The sequence below is a fragment of the Balaenoptera borealis genome (genome assembly GCF_965194805.1).
Source record: "Balaenoptera borealis genome assembly, chromosome: 13".
NCBI lineage: Eukaryota > Metazoa > Chordata > Mammalia > Artiodactyla > Balaenopteridae > Balaenoptera > Balaenoptera borealis.
The window spans coordinates 18477402-18503525 of record NC_138870.1 but is presented as its reverse complement, the minus strand read 5'-3'; the positions used below and the strand labels follow the sequence as shown (position 1 = coordinate 18503525).

At 37.9% G+C, this 26124-nt stretch overlaps 2 long non-coding RNA genes across 2 annotated transcripts in view; both read right to left on the bottom strand.

Annotated features, from left to right (window-relative positions):
• LOC309609923 overlaps positions 1-26124 on the bottom strand; it is a 477943-nt gene that overhangs the window by 331462 nt on the left and 120357 nt on the right. The window lies entirely within an intron of this gene.
• LOC309609921 lies at positions 107-24746 on the bottom strand. The gene is made up of 2 exons (XR_014233657.1): positions 12827-24746; positions 107-12498 (listed from the first exon to the last, which is right to left on the bottom strand). It is a non-coding gene; the product is annotated as an uncharacterized lncRNA (long non-coding RNA).

Sequence of the window (26124 nt, the reverse complement as noted above, 5' to 3'; positions counted from 1 at the left end):
AGCGGGTGACACCACAGTTGTCTCTGTTTCTATTGTTCACTCTGGAAATGTGATAGAATGGGCAGGGGGCCCCAAAATTGTGTTTTTCCTTTCTCTCTTTCTCTCTCTCTCTCTCTCTCTTTTTTTTTTTTTGTAACTGCACCGGGTAAGAAACCTGAGACAAAAACTGCTTAGTTTTGTTTTGTTCTGTTTTGTTCTGTTGTTTATTTTTTGTTTATTTTTTAAATATTGAATTTTATTTTTTCTCAAATTGGATATTATAAGCATAACTAGTATTAGGAAAATTACACTAAAATTTTAAGCAGGGACATCTGTGAAATTGGAAAACAACAACAACTGAGATCAATTCTAGCATGTTTCTACATGAATGTAATTGAATCCAACTAGAAATCAAAATTCCTATTCCATTAAATCAACTATTGTAGTATAAGGCTCAAAGTTTCAAAGCTAGAAATCACCCCACAATATGATTGATGAAGCAAAGTTCCTGTTAACTTCTCATTCAGAGCCTTGAAAACATGAATAGAAACTTGCAAATCTATTTTTGGATTTCCCACAGAAAAACTGCTTAGTTCTGCATTTTCCCCGATGCCCAGCCAGGTGTCTGCAGTCCTGCTGGGGCTCCCAGTTGCTTAAAGACAAGCCATAGGTGGTACCAACTGACTAAGAACAACTCACAGAAGAAACATTTAACCTGAAAAGTTTTACCCATTTCCCTGTGAGTTGGAAAAATATTTTTATTAAAAAAAAATGTTAAAAGCTGCTTAGTTCTCATCTACTTCTAAGTGGATTCTCTTAATTCACTTGGTTCTTCACAGTGACCTCCAGAGGTTTCTTTGTCCCCCTCATGGTCACCTGTTGGCAGAACTAGGCAAGGAGCTTTTGGAGAAAAGCTAAGAACATTCCTGTGTCATTTAGGACTGGATTCCCCAAAGGGACAGCTACTTCTTTTGCCTTCTCAGTTCTTGTTGAGAGCCTCCACTATAGTGAATATTTTATTAAAATATTTTCTTTGTATTCACTGTAGTTTTGCAATTTCTCTTTCACAAAATTATCCCTAGTGAAAGCTCAAGGAAAAACAACACATTTTTAGAGGCATGTGACACAGCGATCACACAATGATGACATTCACCTCTGAGGGTCCCTCTCTTTGAGATCTGTTGTTCCAAGGGAACTACATTTTAAAAATTTCATGTTGATTTCATTTCATTCAAAGTTTTAGAATGTTCTCTTGGTTTTTCTATTTGAGCTTGATGTATCATGGAAATCCCGTAACCTTTTTTCTTTGCGTCTCCCACCTCGCATCTTAAAACTACACCTCCTTCTTAGTAATATCTGAACGCAGGCCTGGCATATAAAGATTTAGCATTATCTCAATTGCTAAAGTGAGATTTTCTATCAACCCTTGATTTAATCATCCTTAGCTCTTGCCTCTTCAAGGAAGGGATGAGGGCACAGGGAGAGAAGTACAAAGCTAGTAAGCTATAGGCTTATTCTCATATTTCACATAGCTAAACATCAGAAAGCTGAGCTCTTGTGTAGCCTTTTACACAGATTTTTGAGGTCTCTATTTTACTACATCTATGGACATTGGTATATTGAAACATTTCTGTACAGTTTTCAGTTTGCTAAAGAAAAATCTACCTTGATCAGATTTAGCCCACCAGTGATTACAGAGTTGGATATCAGACGTCCTCGCAGTTCTGGCATAGACGTGGGTCCCCCTCTCCCATCCCAGGGAAACCGGACAGATGCAGAAGGCAACTGCCACACCAGCAAGAGAACATGCACAGTGCTTACCTGTTGTTCCGTGCAGTGGCAGCTCAACATCTGTGAAGGTGACACAGGATGTGGGGCAGGTAATGTCTGGACACAGTGGGGCTGAGATGCAGGATTTCTGAGTCCAGGTGATACAGAGATGCTTGGCAGCCAGGGGCAAATCTAGCAATGGAGTTAGAGCTGTTCCACCAGCCACCTTCCAGCTGCAACCAAAGGCTGGGTGCCAAGGACCTGATGGCCATGGATTTCATGGGGAAGTCAGTGGACGAGCTTGATGGGGCCCCTATGTCAAGTCATGGCTCAGAAAAGGACATCATTTAGCTGGTGACAGCCACACCAAAGAAAAGGTCACATCAATTTCTAAAAATCTACAGGTGTTTTAGAACATTACAATGTTTTCAGGACCTATTTTTGCCAAAATATATTTAACTGGCTAAGCAGTTTTGGAACTATTGAGTTTAGTTTTAGAAAATAAGATTCTTTATATGTGTGTGTGTATATAATTTTGACTTATGTATTGAATTTAAATATTATTTTATATTAAATACTTAGATTCTTCACTTCCGTCCTAGTCATCATACAGCAGCCACAATATTCTTTTAGGTCACATTACATCACGCCTCTGCTTAATACCCTCCTATGGCTTTCCATTTTTCTAAAAATGAAAATCAAAACCTTTTCCAGGGCCCACAAGCCACTACATCTTATTACTATCTTTTCCCCTAAATCATTTCCACTCTACCACTCTGGCCTTGCTGTTCTCTGAAACAGAGCCATACATACTTTCATATCATCAGTTTGCTTCTACCAGGAACATTTCCCCAGAAGGCCTCCTGGTTCTCCTCCTGTGATTATTTAGGATTTCTGCTCCAGTGCCATCTCATGAGACAGTGCAGTAGAGTGGTTAAGAAAATAGACTCCGCAGTCAGACTCTCTTGGTTTAAATTTCAGTTTTAACACTTAGCATCTGTGAGGTCTTGACAAAATTAATATTTGTGCCTCATTTTCCTCATACATAAAATCAAAATGATTATAGTACTTACCTCATAAGTTACTGTAAGAACTAAGGTAGCTAATGTATATAAAGGGCTTAAAATAGTTTGATTCATTCACAAAGGACAAAAGCTAGAAATGAAGGACTGCCTTGAAATTAATTGGATTCTTAATAAATGACATTCAGTGCATTATATTTGTTCTCTAGAACAGAGAAAAAAGATCTTTGCAACATGAATCTGATCTCTTAAAAATTCTGCAGCAGAGACCTTATACCCATACCCAGTTGCTTTTCCTGATTCTTTGATACCTGCCACCTGCCTGTTGTCAAATAGTATAATGTGTAGAATACTACAAAGTGTAAAGGGAAACATTTTACCTACAGAGGATATTTCTGGTTTCATGTATCTGTCATTAATTTATTTATCCAGTAATATATATTGAACTTCTACCATGTCTGACATTCACCATCTGGCAAAAAAAACTAGGTGTGTTTCTTCTCTTTATGGAGGAGCAGAAATTTATAAGCAGGTTAGGTGCTGATTCTGCACCCAAATACTTTGAGAGGGAAAGTATCAGGAGAGGAAAACTGGCTTAGGTGCCAGAATTGCATGATCAAAATCGAGACCTGCCCTTGGTTACTGGGCAGGCGTGGGAAGGCAACGGAAGATCCAGAGCTGTGCCACAAGATAGTTTTGCGGAGAGCTGGGTGAGAAAATCGAACACTGCTCATCTTTAGAACTATCATTTTTTTCCTGCTTTACATTATCCCAATCCCACGGTTTTATTCTACAATTCCTCATCATTTGCCACTTGGCTCAAGACTTTCTCTGAGTAAAAATGCTGGTCCCCTGGCCTCAGACATTTCTAACTATCTGGTCAAGTGTTTTAACACTCAGGTGTCTCAGAACCAGCAGAGACTTAAAGAGATGACCTCAGTTCCCAAAGAAAGTCTAACTCCCAGAGAAGTTATTAGCCGCTTAGTAAACATGGGGCAGCACTTTTTCCCCTCCATTGGTTGGAATCATTTATTTTTTACTCTTGTTTACAAATTTGGCATTTTCGGAAAAGAAATTTCCTCACAGATAATAAAATAATTATAGATAAAGAAGAAAGAATGAAAAGATATCTGCATCTCTTGGGGTTCCCACCCACAACTTTTGTCATTTTCACCATGTCCAAAGTAGAGGCAGAACTGAAATCAGTGTCTCCAAGGACCAGTGCATTAAAATAACCATAACAAATCCTACAGGCTGTTTAAGAGGAAACCCAAGGGCCATGCTCTTCCCATGATCTTTAGGCACAATTCTCATCAATGGTGATGGGAATTCCCCAGAGATCTAGGAAGGAAGTGACCCTAATTACACCCCCCTTGATAATTTACTGCACAGATTCAAGTTTAAGTTCACGAAAAGCTTAATCAGCCTTTAACTTCAGATCAAAATACCACATCAGAGCCCAGTTTCATTTTAGAGTATTTCTATCTTCATTAGTACTCATTTTCAATCGTTGTTCCGGTTCTCATGGAGATTTTCTTGGCTGTACTGTATGACACCTCTCCCCCAGCTCCAACACTCTCTGGCATAATTTAAATGAAACTCTTATTTTTCACAGTGTTTATTTTAATCACTTGAGAAAACAAAAATATTAAGGCTGGATTTCCACATATTATTGGACTACTTCAGCTTGTATTGAATAAATAGTGAAAAAGTGGAGGATAAAATAGTTACCTGTAAAACTGAAGTTAAAATATACTTTTCACTTATTAACAGATATATTAACAGATTTTTCAGGAGTCTTCACTTACTCGCCATTGACCGGTGAAAAAAGTCTACACTCTTTTAAGCATGCTAGTCAAGGCTCTTTGCAGTTTGATTCCAACGCACCTTTTACAGCTTTGCTTCCTAACCCCTTCGAATAGTGCCATGTGTAAAATACTACAATGTATAACATAGTGCTTCAAGTTCACTGACTGCTTCACTCATATTCAGTCTCCCATACAAGTCTGCAAGTCTCTGAGCTTGAAACTCTGTGCTTTCTCTACCTACCAAAATTACTGCTTTTACAAAGCCTTCTCAAATCCTCCATCTAAATTACTTCTTTCACTCCACAGTGTGGATCCTGTTTACTGGTTATTTCATAATAACTGGCACTCTGTAACTTTCGGATATCATATGCATCTCTCCTCAGACTGTAAGTCTTTCCCCCAGGTGGCTTATCATAGTATTTGCCTAAAATAGATGGTGAAGCAGCCTGACAGCTATCTCCCCCAAGTGCATTCTTCCTTTCTTTCATAGCAACAGAGTTGTTCAGCTAGAGCTAACACATTCCCCTGTCTCTGTTAGCTGTGGCCATGTGCCTGATTTGGGGCCAGTGGCCCATGAACAGAAGTCAATGGACCACTTCCCATTCTTGATTTTAAAAACTCTGAGCTTATGTTTCTATACCTTCTTTCCCCTCCCATGGACCGGACACATATGTGGTGGAGACCAGCTTTGACCAGGCTGATGCTGTAAGAAGATGTGGTATGTGTGTGTGTGTGTGTGTGTGTGTGTGTGTATAAAATGGAATTTTACTCAGCCATAAAAGGAATGAAAAGAATGAGCAAAGTGGATGGACCTAGAGAATATTACGCTGCTTAGTGAAATAAATTAGATAGAGAAAGACAAATACTGTATGATATCACTTATATGTGGATCTAAAAAAACAATACAAATGAATGTATATGCAAAACAGAAAAAGGCTCACAGATATAGAAAATAAACTAGTGATTACCAGTGTAGAGAGGAAGGGAGGAGGGTAAGTTAGGGGTATGGGATTAAGAAATACAGACTACACTGGAATTCCCTGGTGGTCCAGTGGTTAGAATTTGGTGCTTTCACTGCCAGGGCCTGGGTTCAATCCGTGGTCAGGGAACTAAGATGCCGCATGCCATGCATCTTGGCCAAAAAGAAAAGAAATACAAACTACTAAGTATAACATAGATAAGCAACAAGGATATATTGTATAGCACAGGGAATTATAGCCATTATCTTGTAATAACTTTTAATGGAGTATAATCTATAAAAATACCGAATCACTATGCTGTACACATGAAACTAATATAACACTGTAAGTCAAATTATTAGAATCATTAGAAAACTGAATGAGTGTGAGCAGGATTTTTAACTCAAAATGATAAGCTATGCCTTTGGCTCATCCCCTTATCACTAAAATAACAAAACACAAAGACTTTAAATCAAAATTAATCTAGTGCAGTCCCATTAATAAGATAGCTTTTCATCAATGGGAAAGAAACCCTGAGGAATTTCTGGAAAATATAAAGAAGATGGAATGGATTTGCTGGGAAAACTACCCAGAGCTGAGACATATGACCCAGATTCACTCAAAAGAAGGAACAGAGTGGCTTAACAAGAGGTTCTGCAGCAGAGGTCAGAAAATACCCAAAGTTCAGAGACAGTACGATCTGGAAACAGAAGCAGGAGCAGACAGCGATATGGGGGTCGTGCAGGGCTATAGAGACATGGGCTGCTCTGCGGACAATGCTTGGCATTGTGAGGACCTGGGGATCTACTACCTCAGGTGTCTCGCGAGGCCAAGGGGGCTCTGGGCCTGCAGATGACTTGGGCCACCAAAGTGATAGAAAAAGAAGAGGATCTCAGTTGAGGGTAGCATTTGAATTAAAGTTTTATTCAATGCCCTTTGAAATTTCCTAACATTGGGTCACAATTTATGTTTAAAGATTATGCATGTTGACACACTTTTTAACAGATCACAATTTTGGCATTCTCTAAAGGGCCTAAATTTGACAGTGACATTAAATCTTACAAAAAAAAAAAAAAAAGTCACCCAGGAACATAATTCAACTTATGATATTCCCATTTTAGGTGGAACTACCATTAGGCAGAAAGGATTCCTGGCATGCATTTAGTCTTTGCACTTGAATGGTATTATCCTGGATTTGGGAGAAAGAGCGAGCTGGTTGTCCAGGATGTGCAGTGGCTGTGGAAATGTGCGTCATCGTGGAGGCCACGTACAGAAGAAGACGTACAGAGAGCTTAATCTGGAATGCTCGGAGTGGCAACTATGGCAAATATAACAAAGAACAAGTGTTCAGCAAACATGCAGAATTTATCAAATTTAAATAACATTTCTGGCCTTTGAATAAAAGATTTTCTCTGTGTTTATTCAAAATAAAATGATTCTGTCCCTGACTTCCATTTGCAAACCACCATCAAAACCAATTGTGGGCTTCCCTGGTGGTGCAGTGGTTAAGAATCTGCCTGCCACTGCAGGGGACACGGGTTTGATCCCTGGTCCGGGAAGATACCACATGCTGTGGAGCAACTAAGCCTGTGTGCTGCAACTACTGAGCCTGCACTCTAGAGCCTGCGAGCCACAACTACAGAGCCTGCGTGCCACAACTACCGAAGCCCGTACGCCTAGAGCCCGTGCTCCGCAACAAGAGAAGCCACCGCAATGAGAAGCCCGCACACCACAACGAAGAGTAGCCCCCGCTTGCCGCAACTAGAGAAAGCCCGCACCCAGCAACAAAGACCCAACTCCGCCATAAATAAATAAATTAATTAAAATTAAAATTAAAAAAAAAAACCAATTGTATTTTATTGGGGGAAAATGTGACTCGTATCTCTTTTTAATCTTTTATTAGAGAAAATTTCAAACATGCAGAAGTGGAGAGAATAATATAATAAACTCCATATATTTATCACACACCTCAACAATGACCAACTCATGACCAATCGTTTTTCCTCCTTTGCCCCCCTATAATTCCCTTTCTCTTTCTCTATTTGTTTTGAATTACTCCCAGCATTATATGCTTTTATCTGCAAATATTTTATTACATATCTAAAAGGTAAGGAAGCTTTAAAATAAATTATCACACCTAGAACAAAACTACCAACAACCTCTTAATGTTATCAGTATGCTCCAAAAATTATTATTGCCACAGCCATTGTAATGCTCATCCTTAGTGGTAATTAGAAATACTTATAGAATAGAAAATTTTATATATATTTGTTAAAATTATAATGTAACAACAAGGAGATTAGAATAAAAACAGGGTGTAGAATGTCCAGACCACCAAGAGGTAAAGACTAGTCAGTGAATCCAGTTAAAGGCAAGAGTACAAAAAATAAAAGAGAGAGTGAAAAATGGCAGAAATAAAATGAATTATATCAGCGTAAGAGAGGCACTTCTAGAAACAGGCACTAATGGAATTGTAACAAATTATACTTGAATATAGTTCTGATATTTTAATTTTTGGTAGGGTAGTCAAATCCTATTTACTCACTCCTACTTTTTAAATTCAAGTCAACTTCCCATTACAGTTCCTTTAGACCCATTAGATGTCCATATCCATGGAAGCAATTATTTTACTATAAAAACAAAAAGGGAAAAAATGTTATAGTTGATTTTTCCTTAAAATGATGTGGCTTACATTATCTGCCTTTACAACTATTAATTGGTACCACTGATCAGTATAAAAAAAATTCCTCTATCAATAGTTAGCTCCAGAGACACAGACGTCCTCTAAGCCCTAAAACCAACAGAATTAGGAAATCATTTGTGAAACTTTAGCATTATTTCTTGCAGTATTTCTTGCCTTTTAATTCAACATATCAACTATGTATATAACTACAGTTGTTTTGGCACAGTAATTAGATGTAAGCATGAACATAACAAAACCTCATTGCTAAAGAAAACTGTAGTCCAATGAAGAGATGGTAGAAGGTTTAAAATAACAAGGCAGAACCTGGCAGGGCCATAAGAGGTGTGCAAGCAAAAGACTATGTAAAAACTTGAGGGTGGGAATAACATTCAGATATCAAGACAAAAGAGAGGGAAGACTTCGAGATGGGCTTAAATGATGGGCACCATTTCAACAGGCAGAGATAGCAAGGAGTACAACCAATGCAGAATAAGTGGCATTAACTCATTCAACATATATTTACTAAGCAAGGTGGTATGACACTGTTAAATGCTGGGAACACAGCTGTGAGCAAGATAGACAAGGTCCCTGGCTTCGTGGCGTTTACAGTGTTGTGAAGGAGAACAAGCAACAAAAAAGTAACCAAAAAAGTTTTTTTTAACCACAAGATAATTTCAGCTAGAGGTAAAAAGTAATGAAGAAAATAAACAAAGTGATGTGAATGACTGGGTAGGCCATGGGCAATTCTTTAGGTGGGATGAGGTAGGAAACCCTCTCTGAAAAGGTGAAATCTTTATTTTTATTTATTTATTTTATTTTTAAAAATTTTATTGGAGTATAGTTGATTTACAGTGTTGTGTTAGGAGATTCTTTACCCATATAGGTTATTACTCAGTCTTACAGAACATTGAGTATAGTTCCCTGTGCTATATAGTAGGTCCTTGTTGGTTATCTATTTTATATATAGTAGTGTGTATATGTCAATCCCAAGCTCCAATTTCAATTGAGACCTGCAGGACAAGAAGTTGCCAGAGGAAAGGCAATGAGAAGGGCAAAAGCTTGAGACGGCATGTTACGAGTAATAAGACAAAGGCCCTGTGCCTGGAGGGAAGAGGGATTGAAGAGTCAGAGCACAAAAGGCCTCCACTTTTACTCTAGAAGGAATGGGCAGACACTGAAAGGACTTAGGCAGGGATCGTCACCATCTAATTTATATATATTTAGAGTTTATTCTGGTAGCTGTGAGCAAAGTGGAAAACGATGGGGCTTGTGGACTTCCCTGGTGGCGCAATGGTTAAGAATCCGCCTGCCAAAGCAGGGGACACGGGTTCGAGCCCTGGTCCGGGAAGATCCCACATGCCGCGGAGCAGCTAAGCCCGTGCGCCACAACTACTGAGCCTGTGCTCTAGAGCCCGAGCGCCGCAACTACTGAGCCCACGTGCCACAACCACTGAAGCCCGCGCGCCTAGAGCCCATGCTCCACAACAAGAGAAGCCTCCACAATGAGAAGCCCACGCACTGCAATGAAAAGTAGCCCCCGCTTGCCACAACTAGAGAAAGCCTGCGTGCAGCAAAGACCCAATGCAGCCAAAAATAAAATTTAAAAAAAAAAAAGAAAGTGGCTTGCTAGAGAACAGCAAGAAGGGATAAGTTGAAGTCTCTATGGAGGAAATAAATGAGAAAGAGGAGAGAGATGAATTCAGAAAGTAGATTAGGGTCCTATTATGACCCTAATATGACCCTATTGGGTCATATTAGGCTTTGGGTTTTGGGGTGAGGAGTATGGATTTAATTTAGAAGGAAAGAGAACGTTTAAACAAGGGATGTGATCATGGTTTCACTTTATGAAAACAGTTTTATTAACAATATATTGGACTGCTCTGAGAACAGAGAGGCATAAAGGTCAGATTGGGGGTAATTGTACCAGCCTAGGCAACAGGTAATGAGGGCTTCTAATAGGATTAGAGTTAAAAGAATGTAAAAAAAGACAGACGCAGAAGACATTGTGAGAGAGAAAAATCTCTGAAATTTTGAAATTTACTAAGAAGAAAGCAAGGGGCAGTAGAGGATCAAAGAAAGTATCATTTGTGTTGGGTTTTTTCATCATTCAAAAAATGGAAGATGAGGAATAAATGTGTGTGTGTATGTTTGGGTGGCATCTGCATATACAACTCAAGTTTGACCAGTCTTGCCAGAGGAGAGAAGAGAGAATACTAAGTAGAGCCAGGAAGAAAATTTGCTAAACTTTAGAGAGACAGGAAGAGGGAAAAGTCTGTTTAAAAAAAAAGAAAAGAAGTGTAAGAAAGGCAAGGGAAAAACCTGGAAAATTTATCACAGAAACCCTAAAATAGGAGAACTCTCCAAAGGATAAGAATGATCAATAGTATTGAAGTGACAGAGAAAGAAAAACAAGTCTCTTTGAGTCATTATGGTCCTTTTCAAATCATATTTTAAGACGAGTTAATATCCTAACTTGATTCAGGTATATATGACTCAAGAAATATCCTGGTCAGGTTTCACCAGCGGTTACATACAGGTATTGACAAACTGCTGTGAAACATTTAGGATTTTCCATGTTATACCAATTGGTTGCGTATCAGTGGACAAAGATAGTTCTTGGTGCTTCTCAGGTATTGATGCATTTTGTTACAGTTCAGAGACTAAAACTCCTTTCCCAAGGCATCCTCCAATTTCCAGAGCCTCAGACTCCTTGGCTGTGGTCATGCATTACCCATTTAATGAAGAGTCTAAACTTGGTGAAGGTATATAGTATATACATGAAACAGATTAATTATCTTCCAAGCACTGTCCTATGTAGATTCTGTCAAATTTCCCTTTCTGGTTGGGTAGAAAATCTCTTAATGAATTTTTGAGCAACTTCCAAAAACTTTGTTCATTTAAAATTTTAATTACGTATTAGAAGATAAACTTCTACTCTCCTACCACTGGCAAGGCTGTGGCCCAGGGGACTTGAAATGAATGGGGGGATGTGGCCCCTTCTTTTCATTCTCCTCCCCCTCCCTCACCTTCAAGGAATGGCCTATCTTTGGGACATTTCCTCCCTCTTCCTTTTTGACATCATGAGTATCAGGGAGACAAGTGGGAATAAGAGAGATGGTAGAAAATACCTTATGTAACTGGTACCCAGTATGTTTCTGTGTATTGCTAGTAACCTCTCCCAATGTTATGGTCTCCATGAATATGTGTATGTATTTTTCTTGGGGTGATTTTAGCTTCCCTCAGTGAGGGTCTTCCCGCCCTCCATTCACCCTTTGCCAGTGGCCATGCCTTCACTGTCTCTGTATTGGATATCTATTGCTGTGTAACAATTACCACAAACTTAATGGCTTAAAACACAACATACATTTATTATCTCACAGTGCCTAAGCTAGGTCCTCCGCTTCAAGGTCTCTCATGAGGCTCAAAGAAATCTCATCTAAACACTTAACTGGGAAAGAATCTGCTTCCGAGCTCACGTGGCTGTGGGCAGTATTCAGATCCTTGTGACCTGTTGGATTGAGGGCCTCAGTTCCTAGCTGATGGTCAGCCCATGGCCGCCCTCAGTTCCTTGCCACATAGGCCTCCCAACATGGCTGCATGCTTCATCAAAGCATGCAGGCCAAGAAGGCAATAAAGAGAGTCAGCTAGCAAGATGTAAATTACAATCTTAGTAACAAAATCCTGGAAGTGACATTCCATCACCTTTGCCTTATTCTGTTGCTTAAAAGAGAGTCAAGGTTGTGAATGCTAGGATGCTGAGATCATTGGATGCCATCTTAAAGTCGACCTGCCCTAGTTCCCTTTGGGTAAGACTGGAACACCCCCTTCTTCCTGCCCTACCCTTTATCCCTGCTCCTTCGCTTGGAGGTTCAGAAAGAACTGAGATCCTCTTCTGTATCTTGTCTGGGGTGAGGTGTTTCCCTCATTTTCCCAGGGATATTATACCACAATCTCTTCACTCTGTTGTCACCATCAATTCTAGCAAGGCTCATACTTTCAGAATTGTCCAAATGACAAGCAGACACTAGCCTTCATATTCATATAGGGCTTGCAAACTCCAGGGGACACAAGTAAAGCTTTATCAAAAAGTTGGCTACCCTCTCTATACTGAGAGGACCTGTAAGAACTACAATTTAGTAAACATCCATCCAGAGAGTGAAAGAGCCATCCTTATATTTTTTCAGGCATCTGTTAACTTTATGAGTGAATCTCTTGGAGCCTTGTCTCATAGGGAATGAGAGGAAAAGCCACAGAACTCCCCATTAAAATGATGACACCTGGCTTCCCTGGTGGCGCAGTGGTTGAGAGTCTGCCTGCCAGTGCGGGAGACACGGGTTCGAGCCCTGGTCTGGGAGGATCCCACATGCCGCGGAGCGGCTGGGCCCGTGAGCCACAACTACTGAGCCTGCGCGTCTGGAGCCTGTGCTCCACAAGAAGAGAGGCCGCGACAGTGAGAGGCCCGCGCACTGCGATGAGGAGTGGCCCCCGCTTGCCGCAACTGGAGAAAGCCCTCGCACAGAAACGAAGATCCAACACAGCCAAAAATGAATAAATAAATAAATAAATAAATGTACTATTCAATTAAAAAAAAAAAAATGATGACACCTGACTTTGACCATTACCCTTCTTCCCAGAGTCTTCTTATACAGGCACAGAAAATGCAGGAAGATTTGAGGCTGTAGCTAACTGTGGGAGGCAAGTTCTGTCATCCCTTATAAATGCTAGGGACAGGATGGGTGAAGAGGCTATAGGTTTCCCATCAATCAACAGGATACATGGGGTAAGTAGCACTCTTTGACCCCAGGGTTAGCCCCAGTTGCCAATTCTGGGCGAGGAGAAAGTCCCTCTATGCATCCTCTTACACATCTAAGACTGAGAAGAGTGTTAGATGGGTGTTTTTCTAAAGCCTTCCCCTCACCATCAACTTAGGTTGATAATTCAGGACTCCTGTAGTTGATCCAAGTACCGGTTCCACTTCATCTGCATCCTACCGTATTCCATCTTTAGCTCACATTTTTTTAAAAAGTGGTCACTTTGCCATGGTCCTAGTGAGATTCAGGCTTGCACTCTTGGTCATTCCCTCTCTATTCTGTGTCTGTTCATTTCTCTAAAACAAGGCAATCTTTATCCACTTCCAAATCCTCAATTATTTTATGACTGGAATTTGAGCCTGGATCATATCATTTTCACATCCTTATATTTAAATGCTTTCTAGCAGGGCAGGCATAAGAGAGCTGAGCCTCCTTAAAAATACTGAGCTATTTGTCATCTGCCATAGAAGAATGAAGAGTTATAGATTCTTAGAACGTTAACATTAAAAGGAAACTCTGAGGTTATGTAAAGCAACCCTCTTCATTTTGTGGGTGAGCATCCTAAAGGTGAAGTTGTTTAAAAGAGGGTCAAATTAATTCACTTGGCTCCCAGTATCCTTCCACTGTACAATATAGTTGTTGGGGGGGAAAATGGGCAGAAATATTAAAATCACACCATATTTATCACAATTACATACATCATATATATTACACAATTTAAATCATGTCATATATATGAAGTGATTTTAACTGTGAGTTGCTATATTTTTAAACTGGCTTGAAAGGCTGTCCCAATTTTGCACATTATAAATGAATTGTGCTACTTTGTTTTATGAGCTTTGAAATCAGACCACTTATACAACGCTTACAGAAAGTACTTGCTTCTCCTGTTACGATGCTTAGTGACCCATCTTGGGGGTGAGAGGGCAATTGAATCTCCCAGAATCTGGGAAAAGGAACTTTTCTATTGCATCTGCCAAAAGGGAGACTCCATTTTAGTTAATAAGAAGTCTGTCTTAATTCAACATTTGTATGAGGTCCAAAGTCAGTTGCAGTAAATCTCAATAACTACTGCTCATTTCAAGTCAGAATCAGGCAGTTTGTTTATTTAAAACGCTTGCTCCATGGGTTACTCCCCTGGGAAAATGACCTTATTTTCATCTCAGGCCCAAGGGAAACGTCTTACACTGTGGAATCTTATTCTAGAACGTGTCTGGAAAGATGAAAATTACAGCTTATACTCAGCTAGCATCAAATGATTCACATCATTAACAAAGATATTTTATTTTTAAAAATAAAAGTAGGAAGACTGATACATTGTAACCCTTCTTACCTCCTGCCCCCCACCCCCACTAGTCGAAATCAGAGTTGAGAACTGCTCAATGCCACCTACACTACTGCATTCTCTTTACTTTCAGTGCCCCAGAGGGACTTGGATCAGCTCTAAGAGTCCTCTTATGGGTAAAGTCAAAGGAAACCTTTACTTTCAGTACCCCAGAGGTGACAGAGGTAACAACACCCATAAAGTGAAAAGAAACTCAGGTGGTTCTATGGACTGTGGGTGGGTGTGAAGCAGTGTGATAGGTAAACTTACTGCAAACAACAAGGCATCTGGAATGGGCAAGAAAACGAGTTTGGAGTTATCGTATGTAAATGTGGGCCCTGTTGTCACTCTAGAACTCCTCCTCCTCCTCTCCCTCTCCCTCCCCCCTCCCCCTCTTCTCCTTCTCCTTCTTCTCCTTCTCCTTCTTCTTCGTCTTCATCTCCTTCTTCAAAACACTAACAGCTCAGCAGGAATTTGCAGTGCTTGCCTTTGTTAGGAACCAGGTCTCTCTTGCACACACAACTAAGTTGTAAATACCCCTTGAGTGATAACGCCTTATGTTATCTCAGTCACTAACACAATTCTCTGCATTAGTTAGTTTTTTGACTTTTCTTAGACACCCAGCTAAGGAAATAAAACTGCAGAAAAGGAGCTTTGTAGCTGGAAGGGAAAGACCATAAGCACAACTTTGGAGCATCCGGCTTCACCTTCTTAAAAGGCCGAAGAGGAAGGCGATAAAAACATGGATGTAAGCCATGATCTCACCATCCTCAGAAATCCTTGCATCTGGAGAGTGGGGGAGGGGAAGGGAAAGACAAGGTGAGAAAAGAAAAAAGGAACAGAGTAAATAAGAAAATAGTGGAGAAAATTAGACTAGGTCACTATCTCACTTAGGACACACTCACCAGACCATTGAGTTTACACCTCGTAAATAATCACTCCATTTCTGGAGCCAGCCTTCCACTAGTCTCTGCAAATACAGTCTTGTTCTCCATCTGAGGTCATGAAAAAATCATTTTGACCAGGATGCTTACCAAAGATATTTACACTGAGACTGGACACCTTGTCTGGAAACATGGTGAGAACAGGCTCCCTAGTGACAATTTCAAGGTGACTCAGTGTGTCAGGTGAAGCAGCCTAGGCTGGAGAATGGCAACCTGTGCAAGATGGAATCTGTCGGGAATGCCAGGCCAGCCTTGCTGCTTCTGCTGGTGTCAGTTACAGGGCGGAAGCAGAAGAGGAGAATGAGAGGGGACCCCATAAAGCTCTGTGTCCAGATTCATAGACTAACCTTTTTTTTTTTTTTAATTAATTTATTTATTTATTTATTTTTGGCTGTGTTGGGTCTTCGTTTCCGTGCGAGGGCTTTCTCTAGTTGCGGCGAGTGGGGGCCACTCTTCATCGCGGTGCGCGGGCCTCTCACTATCGCGGCCTCTCTTGTTGCGGAGCACAGGCTCCAGACGCGCAGGCTCAGTAATTGTGGTTCACGGGCCCAGTTGCTCCGCGGCATGTGGGATCTTCCCAGACCAGGGCTCGAACCCATGTCCCCTGCATTGGCAGGCAGATTCTCAACCACTGCGCCACCAGGGAAGCCCTAGACTAACCTTCTTAATCACTCTCCAGACACCCTAGACACAAACTCTAAACAAATAAACAGACCCCCAGATCTATATAGGAAAAAATCCTCTAGTGCTCCATTCTCTTGGAAAATTTACTCAAGGCATCTTGGTTGGAATAATAATCAAAGGGAAAAACAAGTATAAGTCCGTTCTTCTCATGATCAAAAAGAAAAATAAAGTAGTTCCCATATAAAAATTGCAGCACCGCTTCAACTACACTGGGACGGGCTGAAAGGGAGGTGGTGTTTTCTTGACAGAAAAGATTTTCAAAAGCAAGGGTTGTCTTACTTTATGCTCTATATTCACAGAATTCAGGGTTTATTAATTTCAAGGCATTAAGAAAAAACAGTATGTTGTAAAAATAGCTTCTTCTGTAAGCTACCCACATTTTTTTCAGGGTCTGGGCAAAACACTTAATGACCTATGATTTGCCAACTGGTAGCTGAGATACCAAATAAGTTTTGGCAAGGACTTAACCAGGAATCTATCACCTTGCCCATGACTGTATCTATTTATAGAGTAATGAGACAGACTGTAATAATGCTTGAAAAATAGCTCAATAAAAAAGTTTGCATTTAAGCAATCATTTAAAAACATATTTTGCAGTTGTAAATTTAATGCAAGAGAGGTTTTCCCAAATGGGTGGAAAGTATAGCTTGACATAGAAGTTACTGGCTAGCTACTTCCCTTGTAGCTTCCAATATGTAAAGCGAACAGATAAATGTGCTGGGAAGGCACTATGCTAAGACACTAATATTAATACAGGTTTAGGTTCCTCAGAGAGACACAAAGAGCAGGAGGCAATGCAACTTCCATGAAAACGTATTCAGTGTTAAGAAAAATAAACTTATAACAACAGGGATTTAAAAAAAATCAATTTGGGGTGGTCATTCACTATACAAAAGACAATCCCATACAATGACATAAGCAAGATGGGAAACAAAGAAGCTCCAGGCCCTCCTTCCTTCACAGAGACACTGAGTTAACAATGATATACAGACCAGAATACTTCTGTGAGAACTCTAGAGACCAGCTGAGAAGCTACATCATCCAGGCCAATGTAAAGCCAAGAAGGGATTCAGGAAAACGGGTCGGTAGGAAATCTTCTGAGTTTTGCATGCCAGTCCACGCCCCTCCCCCAATGTAGCATAATGCTGGTGTGGTGCAACAGAGAGGAAGTCTCCCATAATGGTACTTCTCTCTCTGGACAGAAACAAAAGAGTGGACCATGCAGCCAAGGTTCTAGCTTGTCTGGGGGCTGCCTGAGAGACTGGTTTCTGTCTCTCCTGACTCCAAGTACTGACTGGACTGATGGCATAATTTGGAAGCTGCTGAAAATAGGCTAGCAACCAGGCACATTAGAGCTACAGTTCCACATGCAAACGCCAAGGAGAGTAAGATCAGAAAATATTTGAAAGGTCCTGGAACCTCTAGCCAGCCTGATTGCTGAAGGTCTTCTCCTGTAGGAAGCCAGTATGCAAAAACTAGGAGAAGTAGTTGTTTTCTTCAAATGCCCAAATCTCAGCAAAAGATTGAGGAGCACAAAGGAAACAGGGAAACATGGCTCCATCAATGGAACAAAATAAAACTCCAGAAACCAACTCTAAAAAAATGCAGATCTTTGAGCTGACAGTGAATTTAAAATAATTGTCAAAATGATGTTCAATGAGCTAAAAGAGAATATAGATAGACAATGAAAAGAAATCAGGAAAATTATATATGAACAAAATGAGAATATCAACAGAGACAGAAACTATTAAAAAGTATCCAATGGAAATATTAAAAACAAACAAACAAAACATCTCCAATGAGGATAAACCCAAAGAGAACTACAACGAGGCACATAATCAAACTGCCTAACATCAAAAACAAAGAAAGGATCTTGAAAGCAGCAGACATAAGCAACTTGTCACAGAAAAGGGAATGTCCGTATAATTATCAGTGGATTTGTTAGAAGAAACTTTGCAGGCCAGAGATAGTAGGATAATATATTCAAAATGTTGAATAACAACAACAAAAATCTGTCAACCAAGAATACTGTAACCAGAAAAACTATACTTCAAAAATAAAGGAGAAGCTAAGAGTTTCCCAGGTAAACAAAAGCTGAAGGAGTTCCTTACTACTAGACCTGCTCTACAATAAAAGCTAAAGGGAGTCCTTCAAGTTGAAACAAAAGATTGGTAGAGAGCAACTTAAAGCCACATGAAAATATAAAGTTCTCTAGTAAAAGCAAACACATGAATCTGTATTTCAGCAATTTTGGTGCATAGAATTTAAATGACAAAAGCACAAAAAGTAACTATAACTACAAAAAATTAACTATGTTAATTGGTATACAATATATAAAGATGTTATTTGTGACACCAATAACATCAAGTCAGGGGGTGGAGCTGTAAAGGAGAAGAGTTTTTGTATGCAATGGAAGTTAATTTGTTATTAATTTAAAATAGAATTCTAAAACTTTAAGACATTTTATGTAATTGCAATGGTAACAGAGAAAATATCTATAGAATATACAAAACAGAATATGACAGGAAACCAAGGCATGTTACTACAAAAGAATAATAAAACACAAAGGAAGACAGTAAGAGAAGAAAGGAAGGACAAAAAAGCTACAAGGCATACAGACAACAAAATGGTAATAGTAAGTTCTTCCCTATCCATAATTAATTTAAATATAAATTATTTTAAATATAAAATAAATATATTTTAATGTTATAAAGTAATATATTTAAATATAAATCAGAAGACATAAATTGGCTGAATGGATAAAAAAACATGATCCAATTACATGCTATCTACAACAGACCCACTTTAGATCTAAGGACACACATAGGCTGAAAGTAAAAAGATGAAAAAAGATATTGCATACAAATGGTAAACAAGAAAGAAAAAGGGTGGCCATATTAATACCAGACAAAATAGACTTCATGTAAAACTGTTACCAGAGACAAAAAAGGACATTATATAATAACAAAGAGTCAATTCACCAAAAAGATATAATAATTATAAATATTTATGCTCAAACCTCAGAGCTCCTAAGTATGTGAAGCAAACTATGACAGAACTAAAGGGAGAAATAGACAACAACATGAGAATTGCAGGAGATGTAATTGTCCCACTTTCAATAATGGATTAAAAAACCAGGCAGAAGATCAATAAGAAAATGAAGAACTTGAACAACACTATAGATCAATTGGACCTAACAGATATATACAAAAGACTCCCTCCAACAACAGCAGAATATATATTTTTCTCAAGTGAACATGGAACATTCTCCAGGATAGACATGCGAGACCAAAAAATAAGTCTTAACAAATTTAAGATTGAAATCATACAAAGTATTTTTTTCTGGTCACAGTGGAATGAAACCCAACAGCAGAAGGAAAACTGGAAAACTCATAGATAGATAGGTGGAAATTGAACAACACAATCTTAAACAACAAGTAGGTCAAAAAAGAAGAGAAATTAGAAATACCTTGAGACAAATAAAAATTTTTTTAAAAAGTATACCAAAACTTATGATATGCAGGAAAAGAAGTACTAAGAGGGAAGTCTATAGCTATAAATGGGTACATTAAAAAACAAGGAAGATCTAAAATCAAAACCTAACTTTATACCTCAAGAAGCAAGAGAAATAAAAACATACTATATCCCAAACTAGAAGATGGATAGAAATAATAAAGATTAGAGCAGAGATAAATGAAGTAGAGAATAGAAAAACAATAGAAAAAAATCAATGAAGCTAATTAAATTTTCTGTCTATTAGATTGACAAACCCTCAGATTAATGCAAGAGAGAAAGAGAGAGAGAGAGAGAGAGAAAAGACTAAACAATTAAAAAAAAAGACTAAACAATTAAAATCAGGAACAAAAGAGGGGACATTACAACCAATGCCATAGAAATAAAAAGGATTATAAGAGAATACTATGAGCAATTCTATGCCAATTAATTGGATTGCCTAGAAGAAATGGATAGATTCCTAGAAGGACACATCTTACCAAGACTGAATCATGAAGAAATAGAAAATCTAAACAGACCAACAACTGCTAAGATTGAATCAGTAATCAAAAACCTTCCAACAGAGAAAAATCTCTGGACAAGATGGCTTCACTGGAAAATTCTACCAAATATTTAAAGAATTAACACCAATCCTTTTCAAACTCTTTCCAAAAACTGAAGAAGCAGGAACACTTTCAAATTCATCTATGAGGCCAGCATTACCTTGATAAAAAAGACAGAAAAGAGAAAACTACAGACTAATATCCCTGATGAATATTGATGTAAAAATCCTCAACAAAATACTAGAAAACTGAATTTGACAGAACATTAAAAGGATTATAAACCATGTTTAAATGGAATTTATTTTTGGAATCCAAGGATGGTTCAACTAATGAAAATCAGTCAATGGAATACACAATATTAACAGAACGGAGGACAAAACCAAGTGATCATCTCAATTGAAGCTGAAAATGCACTTGGCAGGATTCAACACCCTATCAGGGTAAAAACACTCAACAACTAGGAATGGAAAAAGAAACTACCCCAACATAAAGGCTGTGTATGAAAATCCTACAGTTAACATTATACTCAATAGTGAAAGACTGAAATCTTTTCCTCTAAGATCAGGAGCAAGGTAAGGATGCTGGCTCTCACTACTTCTATTAAATAGAGTATTGAAAGTCCCAGACAGAGGAATTAGGCAATACAAAGAAAAAAAAAAGCATTCAAACTGGAAGGAAGAAGCAAAATTACCTCTGTTCTCAGATGACATATTCTTGTATGTAGAAAATCCTAAAGATTCTACAAAAACAAACTGTTAGAACTAATAAATTCAGCAAAGTTGCAGAATACAAAATCAACAACACAAAACTCAGTTACATTTCCATACATGAACAATCCAAAAAGGAAATTAATAAAATAATTTCATTTACAATAACATCAAAAGAATAAAATACTTAGTAATAAACCTAACTAACCAAGGAGTTGAAAAACTTGTACACTGAAAACTATAAAACATTGCTGAAAGAAATTAAAGAAAACAAAAATAAAAATACATCTTGTATTCATGGGCTGGAAGAATTAATATTGCTAAAATGCGCATACTACCCACAGTAATAATTCAATGCAACCCCTATTAAAATCCCAATGGCATATTTTTTTACTGAAATAGAAAAAAAAATCCTAAAATTCATATGAAACTACAAAAGACCCTGAGTAGCCAAAGCAATCTTGAGCAAGGAGAACAAAGCTGGAGGCATTACACTTCCTGAAACTATATTATAAAGTTTCCATAACCAAAATAGTATGGTACTGGCATAAAGAAAAACATATAGACCAATAGAATAGAATAGAAAATCATGTAGTAATACTACAATGTTTGAATTGTAGTGGCTTTGTAGTTAAGTTATATAGCTGCCTGCTAATTAACAGATACTCAACTTCTAATAAAATTTATGACTTGTACTTGAAAAAAAAAAAAAAGAATAGAATAGCAAGCCCAGAAATAAACCTTCATGTATATAGACAAATGATCTTCAACAAGGGTGCCAAGTCCACTCAATGGAGGAAAAGACAGTCTTTTCAACAAATGGTGCTGAGAAACTGGATATCCACATGCAAAAAAAAAAAAAAAAAAAATGAAGCTAGAAACTTATCTTGCACCATATACACAAATTAACTCAAAATGGTTGAAAAATCTAGATGGAAGACCCAAGACTATAAAGCTCCTAGAAGAAAACATAGGGGAAAATCTTCATGATCTTGGATTTTGTAATGTTTTCTTGGGTATGATACCAAAAGCACAGCAACAAAAGCAAAAACAGACTAATGAGATTACATCAAACCTGAAACATTTGTATACCAAAGGACACAATCAACAGAGTGAAAAGGCAACCTAAGGAACAGTAGAAAATATTTGCAAATCATGTATCTGGATATGGGGAGACTATCCAGAATATATAAGGAACTGTTACAAGTCATCAACAATAAAATAAAATAACCTGATTAAAAAATGGGCAAAGGACTTGAATAGAAATTTCTCCAAAGATGATATACAAATGGCCAATAAATACATTAAAAGTTGCTCAATGTCTCTAATCACTAAAGAAATGCAAATCCAAACCATAATTAGATGTCACCTCACACCCATTAGGATGGCTACTATATAAAAAAATAAATTAACAAAGTAAAAAGTGTTGGTGAGAATATGGAGGAATTGGAACCATTGTGCACTGTTGCTGCAATTGTAAAATTGTGCAACTGCTATGGAAAACAGTATGGAAGTTCCTAAGAAAATTAAAAATAAAACTACCATATGATCCAGCAATCCCACTCTGGCTATATATCTAAAAGAACTGAAAAAACTGAAGAGATATTTCCACATGCATGTTTATAGCAGCATGGTTCACAATAGCCAAGAGGTGGAAGTAATACAAATGTCCATCGACAGATAGGTAGATAAAGAAAATGTGGTATATACATACAATGGAATATTATTCAGCCTTAAAAAGAAAGGAAATATTGTCACATGCTACAACATGGATGAACACTGAGGACATTATGCTAAGTGAAATAAACCAGTCACAAAAAGACAAATACCATATGATTCCTTTTATACGAGGTAGCTAAAGTAGTCAGATTCATAAGAAACAGAAAGTACAATGGTGGTTACCAGCATTAGGGGGAGGGGAAAAAAAGAGTTGTTGTTCAACGGGTACAGACTTTCAGTTTTGCAGGAAAAAGTTCTAGGGATCTGTTTCACAAAAATATCTATATACATAACTCTACTGAACTGTACAATGAAAAATGGTTAAGATGGTAAATTTTATGTTATGTGTTTTTTACCATAGTAAAAGACAAAACCATAAAATTAACTAAGTGGGATTAAAAAAAAATTTGATTTGTATATTTCTCTTTGTAGCCCCTCCCAGAACTTTATCCCTGTATCTATATACTGTAATAATAATAGTTCTAATCATTATTTGTGATACAATTAACAATTAATACAGCCAAGATAGATTAGAACCTAGATTTGCATAACTTCAAATTTTTGTACACTTTACTATGTGAAAATAATTTTTTATTTGCTTTTAGTTTGTTTTGATTTCTTAATACACAGTCCAAATGAAAAAAAGGAGCTTGGTTAGGAGAATGTAAGTCTGAGAGAATCCTCAAAAGGTTTGTATTTTTACTTAAGGAAAAGGAAAAGGAAGAAAGAATGTCACTCTTCTGGTCCATAGAAAACCAGGGAGAAGTCCTGTGAGGAAGCAACAGATGGTTAGAAAAGCAGGAAAGACAAGCAAGGAGGGGAAAAATAACAGAAGGTAACCAGGGAATTAGAAAGTCATTCTCTAGCGTCTCACTAGCACCCAAAAGTCACTATTATCTGGCTCCCCAAAGATTTTCACCTTTCTGTTATCTTCCTTCTCAGACATTCTGTGCCAAGATACTGGAGCTACCATCATGACCTGTAGCTTAAAGAGTCCCTATTTCTCTCTCTAGCAGTTGGGAAGTGTGGAGAAAGTTGCTCCAGCCTCAGGAGAGAGATAACTGTGGCGGGTATTCAAAGTATGAAGTCTGAATGCATATTCTTGAATAAACACTATTATTCTTAGAAATTAAATTTCATAGTATTGAAAATACCCCTTGCACTTCAGGGAGCTTATGGGATGTAGAAAATTCCTGCTGATGCCCTGCCCAGATCCATGTGAGAGGGCACCCATCCCGCAAGTACTGTGAACTGACCGGCAAGAGCCCACAACTACACCTTTCTCTCAGAATTGCCAAACAGGAACTACCTTGTATGGAAGTGCCTGGAAAGTTATAACCTCCCTCTTTAGGGGTAGCCTGTGGCCACTGGTTGACTAATCCATGGGTAGAAAAGCCTAGTCCCCTTATCTAAATTTAGGACAATAGTATGACACATTTTTAACTCTCGAGTTCTCCAAAGGATAGGTGAATCCAGACTTTAGCTGAAGCCCATTTTCGCTTGGCTTTTTCTCTTGTCCTCTCCTGCTTCCCTCAGTTTTTCCCAGGTTTTTCTTCTGAGAGCACACCCTTAATAAACAACCTTCAAAAGAATCCCAAGATCTGGCTCTGCTTCTAGGGAACAAAACCCAAGACATGGGGAAAATAGACTTTTTATAAATAGACCTGAGAACCTAATTAGAATATAGGTTTTTATAGAAAATGTATTTCAAATTCAAATAAAGTCACACACGCATATTTTTTGAAATAAGCCCGTTATGCACCTAAGACTAAATATGTATTAAAATACAGGGTTTTTTTTTTCAGATTGTCTTATAAACAAAACCAGATAAACATATATGCAGAGAAATAACTACTCTTCTGCTTCTGGGTAATCACAGAGTAAATAGTTCAGAACTACCTTCTTGCTGAGAAGAAAAGAAAATTTGGAAAGTATTTTTAAAATTTTGTTTGAAAGCAACATAGAGTTAATAAGGTAGTAAAGAATGATGAGAAAAAAATCCATAGAAAGATAAAGGCTTAAGAAGGTGATCTAGAATTTAGGACCACTTTTCCCCTGCAGGAATTTGCAAATTCTATGCAGGTGAAGATAAAGTGATGACACACCAGGAGACAAGATAACATGAATAAACCAGCAGAAACAACATACAGTAGAAATAGACCCACAAAAACTCCAGATATTGGAGTTATCTCAGAGGTGTTTTAAACCAACAATACTCATTAGGTTCAAGGAAATGATGAGGTTAAAAATTTTATCAGTGAATTGGAAATGAATATATATATATATATATATATATATATATATAAATAGAGCAGAACTCTAAGAGTATAGGAGCAGGTGAAAAAGAGTGAGGAGATAATTACTGAACTGAAAGATAAAAATCCATAAATCCATAATGAAGCATGAAGAGACAAATGGGTGGAAAACCTAAAAGAGAAAGTAAAACAATTAATAACACTTGTGTTTGGAGTCCCAGAGAGAGAGGAAGAGAGAAAAGAAAATGGTCAAAAGCAATGTTTGAAGAGATAATGGCTGAGAGCATCTCAAAATTAATAAAACCACAGATTCTAGAATCCCTTACCTATTCAACAAGAGAAGTAATATATCAACTTTCCAAGGATAAATTTGTGAAATTTAAACATATTTTTGGAAATATTATCTGTAGAACTGAAGTAATATCACTTCACAGGATTATTGTAGGATCAAATGTGGTAACATATATAGTTATTTCAACTATTTTATCTTAATGATAATTCTAAATTCTTTCATTTACTGAGCTAAAATCCTCTAAAAACTTTTATTTTATACAAGTCATGAAAACATTAGGTTAAAAACCCACATACTTTATAGATTTGACTCATGTAACAACACTTGTTACAATATGTGAGTTATAACATTAACTACAGTAAGTCCCCTACATACGAACCTTCAAGTTGAGAACTTTCAAAGGTGCAAACGTGCGTTCCATCAACATCAGGCGTGAGTGAAATTGCAGCTTGCCCTCTGTCTCCTATTGCTGACGATCCTTCCGTTCTACCATCTCCCACCTCCTCTCCCTCCTCCAGTCAGTAACGCTTCTTGCCTGTTCACTCGATGCCAACCCCTGTATGCCAGCTGTTGTACTGTACTACTGTACTTTTCAAGGTACCGTACTGTAAGATTAAAAATGTTTTATTTTTTGTATTTGTTTGTTTTTTATGTATTATTCGGGTGAAAAGTATTATGAACCTGTTACAGTACGGTACTATATAGCCGATTGTGTTAGTTGGGTACCTAGGCTAACTTTGTTGGACTTACGAACAAATTGGACTTACGAAAGCACTCTCAGACAGGAACTCGTTCGTATCTAGGGGACTTACTGTATTCTCCCTCTTAGCCTTTATAATTTTTAAATGTAATATTTATCAGTCTTAAAAAGTTGCTGGAATGATTTGGAAGTACTAGAGCCAAGTGGGGTTTTTCTGGCATTAAGGAAGGAACGTGGAAGAAAACCAGCAAAGTAAACCAACAACTGAAATTAAATAGTCCTCCAATGACTGTGGTATGGGATCAATATTTATTTATATGCTTGTGAAGATAAAGATCATGAAAATTCCAGGGTTTATGTGATGCCCAAGTACGTTTTTTTTAAAACTCCATATCCAATTCTTAAAAGCCAC